Below are 5996 nucleotides of genomic sequence, written 5' to 3' on the forward strand. Positions count from 1 at the left end.
TGCGAGGTGTGTGTGTGCTTTCCTTGTCCCCGTCACTACGACGCCAGCTCCACGAAGGCAGTCTTTATCCCACCCGCCCCTGCCAGAGCCGGGCACACGTGCCCTTCAGTAAGTATCTGTGATCGGCTGAGTGAATGAATGGAGGAGCTCCACGTGACTCCATCCACCGAATCCCACGTGTGTGGCAGTCTCGGAACTTCGGTGCAGTCTGAGTCACGGACATTTCCCAAGTATCTTCTCTGGGCCACCCTCTGCACGGACACGCAGACTGGCTCAGACACGGCCCTCCCTCAGGAGCTCAGCGTCCTGGGGGGCAGGGAGCGGGGAGAACCAGGCATCTCACGGTGAGAAGTAGTACTTTCCTGGAGGAACACAGCCAGCCAGGGGACCCCTCACTCTCCCCCTGCCCTCCAGTCTCCCGGGGGGCTCCTCAGGCCGAGCCCAGAGGTATGCAGTCTGTGTGGCCAGTCTCCCTAGGACACAGAGCAGGGTGGAGAAGAGTGACAGTGGATCTGGACGGGCAAAGGGAGACCAGCACAGAAACGAACAAAGTGCTTTCCTCTCAAAGACTTTTGGGAACAAGGCAAGGTTTAAATGGCTGCCTCAGCTCGGGTGAGCGCAAGAGGAGCCCAGAGGGATGATTCATGCTTCCAGGAAGGCGCATCAGGCAGAAGACAGGGAATGGCATCCCAGGAGTGGGGAACAGCAGGTGCTAATGCAAGAAGGTGCGGAAGGGTATGTCGTGATGGGGATGGGAAGGAGGGCTGGGGAGGGGGGCTGGGAGGTATGTTGGGGCGATGCTGGAAAGGCGGGATGGGAAGTTACTAGTCAGGACACCTGGATGGCACTAGCAGCTTCTCTCAGAACAACAATGGAAGGAGCCCCCTGTGTCCTTGGGCTCCGAACGAAGACACCCATTGGACCAACAGGGCCTGCCATCGATGTCTTCTCCTGGGACATCCGCCCATACAGAAAGGCTCTTAATCTGTTGGCACCAGGTATGCTGTCTGGGCACACATTGGCACAGTGAGCCGAGCCCTGGGCTCATGGCTGTCTCTGCCACCTCCTGGCCCAGTAGTGTTGGTCGGCTAATCCCACCATCTCCAGCCCTCCTTCAAAAGGGACCCCCCCAACCCTGGCACCCACCAGGACCCAGGACCTGGCTCTGGCTCTGCCACTAGCTTTCCATAACCTCTCCCAAGTTGGTCTTCTCATCTGTCAAGTGGGAATAATAGCTGGAACATTTATTGAAATGTACTCTATGCCAGGCATTGTTCAAAAAGGGTTTTACATTTATGTTCTCATTTAATTCCATTGGGGCACCTGGGTGACTCAGTCAGTTGGGTGGCCAACTTCGGTTCAGGTCACGATCTCATGGTTTGTGAGTTCGAGCCCCACATCGGGCTCTATACTGACAGCTTGGAGCCTGGAGCCTGCTTCGGATTCTGGGTCTCCCTCTCTCTCTGCCCCTCCCCCACTCACACTCTCTGTCTCAAAGGTAAATAAACATTTAAACTATATATATATTCTCTAAATAGTAACTGTAATAGTTTCCTCTAAGAAATAGTCCAGGTGGGATTCAAATCCAGGCAGCAGATCTGCCTGCAAAGCCCAGGTCTTTTACTAGAGCAGGCGGAGGAGCCAATAGAAACAGGTCACAACCGTAACTCGCATTTGTAGCTGTAACAAGATACATGTTAGACGTTAACGTTGAGCACTTTGCACTTGGTGTTATTCTCAGGATCTAAGCGCGTTCCATAAATTAAATTCATTTAATTCCTTGCACTAATGCTATGAGGGGAGTACTGTTATGAGTCCCATTTCACAGATGAGGAAACTGAGGCACTGAGAAGTCAAGTAACTTGCTTGAGGTCACACCTAGTAGCTCCCGTCGGGTGAAGACTAATGCTGAGAGCCAGGAATCACTCTAGACACTTCCTATGCGCTAGCTTGTCTAGTCCTCATGACAGAGGAGCTGAGGCACAGAGGCTGTGTATCTCATCCACGGTCACATGGCTGGTGAGTGGTGCCATCAGGCCTCAAAACAGGTGGTCTGACTTCAGAGTCCCCGCTCCTAACCAGTGGCCCTAACACTTCTTGGCACGATGCTCAGTGCAGGGCCTGAGCTTGGGAAGTGTTGCCCAGTCTCAGCGTGAGGCTGTAAAATGGGTTCTGGGCTCCTGAGGTCTCGGAGAGGCCCTGACAAACTGCTGCCCATCACAGGTGCCTTGTCAGAACCCAAGGCTGCTCCCAGGGGAGCCTTCTGGGACCTGTGGCATCCCCGGCCACCGGTTCTGCCCACGTAGTCGCCAGAACACACAGTGCTGAGCCAGGCCCGGCTGCCCTGGACACTGAGCCTTAGGGCCCTCCAGAGCTGTTCCACATTCCCCTCCAAAGTCAACGAGGCCCCGGCTGGCTTTCCTCCTGGAAAATCAGTGGGGCTCACTGCCCTCTGCTGGCTTCCTCCAAGGCCGCCCGGACTCCAGGAGCAGCGGGCACTTCGGGGAAGGCTGCCCCAGCTGTATCTCTGCACCCTGGTCCTGCCTGGGCCTGCATCCTACTGCTTCCCTGAGCTCCCCTGGCTGTGGCTCTGGAGGGAGCCGTGATACCCCTGCCCTTGGAAGCGCTCGCAGAATTGGAGCTAGAGCAGTGACGGCTCCCGTTCCCTGAGCCCCTTGGGGAACACGGGCATTTAACCGCTCTAGTCCTCAGAACCACTCCGCTTAACAAACAAGGAAGCCGAAGCTCAGTCTAGCTGATGGGTTTGCCAGAGACCACCCAACTGGTAACTGGTGGAGTGGGGACCCGAATCCAGTTCCTTCCGGGGGCTCTTTCCACGAAATCGAAACCACATGGACTCTGTCCAGATGGCCCCCCTGCTCTCTGTGCTGAGGACTTCAGGGGTATTTATTCATGCCTTTGAGTGCCTAGCACTGAACTGGTAAGTGTTGGGGAGACAGTGGCAATGCAAGTGGTGTGGGTAGGCCTCCCCTAAACCAACAGTGACGCAAAGCAGGTGGATAGACGAGGAAACCCCACAGTGCCTGGAAGCAGCCTGAGTCCCTGGAGGCAGTGATGCCCCGGGCAGGGTGTGGGGAACGAGAAGACATTAAACTGGTGACAGTGGGGAGACGCAGGGAGAAAGGGCATTTCGGGCAGGCAATGGCTGGAGATTAGAGATTCGAGGGCCTCGAGGGAACCCCAAATTCACCAGGTGGCTACAGCACAGAGTGGGAGGAGACAGTGGAGGTGACAAGGCCGGGAAGGCAGGTGGGGACACAGCCTAACTTCAAGAGACTTCCCACACAGTGGCCATGTCGGTTCTTGGGCCCCGTTTGGTGCCCTCGGGATTCCTGTGTACAAAGGGCTCCCCAAATCATAAATCCGGTACACTGGCTTTATAGCTGAAGCTTGGAGAGAAGGTGATTGGCTTCAGGTCACCCAGAGGAGCCAGAATCACACCCAGGTTACCTGATTCCAAGGGACACCCTGTCCCTGCAGCACCATCTCAAAGCCCTTCCTCCTTCCCGGGGGATGAGTTTCTGTTCGGTCACCATGGGGGGCAATCAGGGCCCACAAACCTTGGGATTCCCCTGGCAACTCTGTGGATCAGGCCCGCCCATATCACCTGGGTGAGGGAGTTTCCCTGTCTTTGAGATCAAACACAAACCCCAAACAGAAACTGCCCCACACCTGAGCTCCAGGTAAATGCAGCCCGAGCCTGTGAGGTATACACACCTTTTGGCTCACACCCAGAAGGAAGCTGTTTGAATAAAAACTCTCCTGGATGGGTGCCCAGCGATTTATAGTTTGCAAAGTGCTTTCCCCAAATGTTCTGCCTTTTGATCCTCGCACCTGTCCTGAGAAAAAGGTGCTGCCCATTTTACAGAGGCAGAAACTGAGGCCTGAGAGGTGAAGTGCAATGCTCAAGGTCACAGAGGGAGGGCGCTCTAGGGTCAGAAACAAGTGGCCCCAGGAGGCGGCACGTGCCGGACACACATCGACTAAATGGCCCATCTCTGACGAATGCGGTGGGTAAAGCCAAGAGTGGTCATAGGAGGTGTCGCTGAGGTCCTTTCAAAAATGCATAGCAGTGACCAGGCAGAACTCGGGAGTGGAGCCTTCTGGGCCAAGGAAAGCGTGAGCAAAGGCCTGGAGGTAGGAGAAAGCAGGCAGACAGGAAACAGGGAATACTCCAACGGGACTGGTGCACAGAGTATGGGCGTAGCCGGGGGTGGCTCCCCTCCTTTCCCAGGGACCTCTTCTCCCCTCCCCTATCTCCCAGCTGCCTCTCTCAACATCTGCTCTACTCTTGCTGTTGGTGTTCAGATCTGTCTCCCCCATCCTTCTGGAAGCTCCTGGAGGGCAAGGACCTTATCCAGTTCATTTCTGTATCCTCAGTCTCTAGCACAAGGCTGGCCTGGCACAGAGATGGAGCCAGTTAATGAATAAGGATGAATGAATGAATGAATGAATGAATACACAGTGCCAGCTACATTACATGAAATAGCAGCTGAGAGTTTTTTGAACACTAACCACGTGCCACCAGGTGCTTGGCTAGCTACTTTTTATACACATCGTCTCTTTAATCCCTGCGAGGCCTATTATTTACTTTTTATTATCATCAAAATCTCCATTTTATAGGTGAGGAAACCGAGGCACAGAAAGGTGAAGTAACTTGGGTAAGGTCACAGAGTCCGCAAGTGTCCTTGGGATTTGAACTGAAGCCACAGGCTCAGTTGAGCGATTTTGCACACACTCTCGGCCACGTGGGGACACAGCTGCCTGCACAGGCACACACACACACACAAGAGCACCCAGGCCACAGCCTTGTGCTCCTAGACACCCAGTCCTCCCCAGATTTGCTTACCCCCTAGCATGGAGAAGGAGCTCACAGTCCTGGTGCCGGGCTGGGGCAGGGGTGGGGTGAGAAGGAGCCAGGTGGGCTCTGAGACGTGCTCACTCCCTTTCTCTGGAACGCAGCTTCCTGTCATTAGGCACCTCCAGCTCAGGAGTATAGAAATCCTTTCTTTTGTACAGTCTCCCCTTCTATATAATCCCTGCCACAAAATAAGGATTCCCTGCAATAAAGGAAGCAAAGATTTCCCATATGCCTCTGGGTGTACCAGGCCCTGTGCGGGTCTCCTTACAAACCCCGGGAAAGGTTTCTCAGTGTCCCAGGTCACCCAGGCTCAGGTGGAATGGGAGTTCCGATTTAGGTGGCCAGACCCTCTAGGCCAGCTCATCTTCCACTGCCCAAGTCCTTCCAGTACCCCCACGACCCCTTAACATCTGATAGAGGACAATCCAGCCTCAGGGAACAGGGAAGGGACCGGAGAGTGGAAGGCCTTGCCTGAGGTCACACAGCACAGCAGGAGCTGGAACCCGGACCCGAGGTGGGGATGGGCTGCAGGAGCTTATTTCCAGCCAGAGCCGAACTCGGGGCTGACTGGGGTGCAGTCTGGAGGTGTGGGGAGACCCTGCCTGGGCACTGGGCCTCTTTGCCAGCTCCATTTCATAGCAAAAGGGAAGGAGGGGCCCGCTGGGCATCAGGCGTCGGAACCAGGCCTGCCGGTCTGCGCAGCAGGGCGAGTTCGTGGGCCGTGGGTCCTTGTACTGCTTCACATGCATAGCTGCACATGAGCTCTCTCATGTGTGGCTGGGGCACAGGTGTGAGGGGCTGCGTGTTGCTGCGTGTGCAGGTGTATCTGGGTGTGTTTGAGAGCATCTGTGTGTGTGTCTAACATTACCCCCACCGCACTCTCATGAAACCTCATCTCTTCCAGTGTCTTATCTGATCCCCGTCGTAGGGCAGTGAGGGAGGCATGGCAGGGGTTGGGGAGAAAGAGAGGCCGAGGGAAGCTAGGGTGAGGGAAGGGCACCTGACTGCAGGAGGTAGCCCTGCGTGCCTGTTCCTGGATGGATGTTCCCATGCGTGTGCGGGTGCCATCTCCAGAGGGACCGGAAGTGATAACCCTTCAGGTCCGTCCTGGCTC

Source organism: Panthera pardus, unplaced genomic scaffold, assembly GCF_024362965.1.
Source record: "Panthera pardus isolate Hobbes unplaced genomic scaffold, ASM2436296v1 HiC_scaffold_11, whole genome shotgun sequence".
NCBI lineage: Eukaryota > Metazoa > Chordata > Mammalia > Carnivora > Felidae > Panthera > Panthera pardus.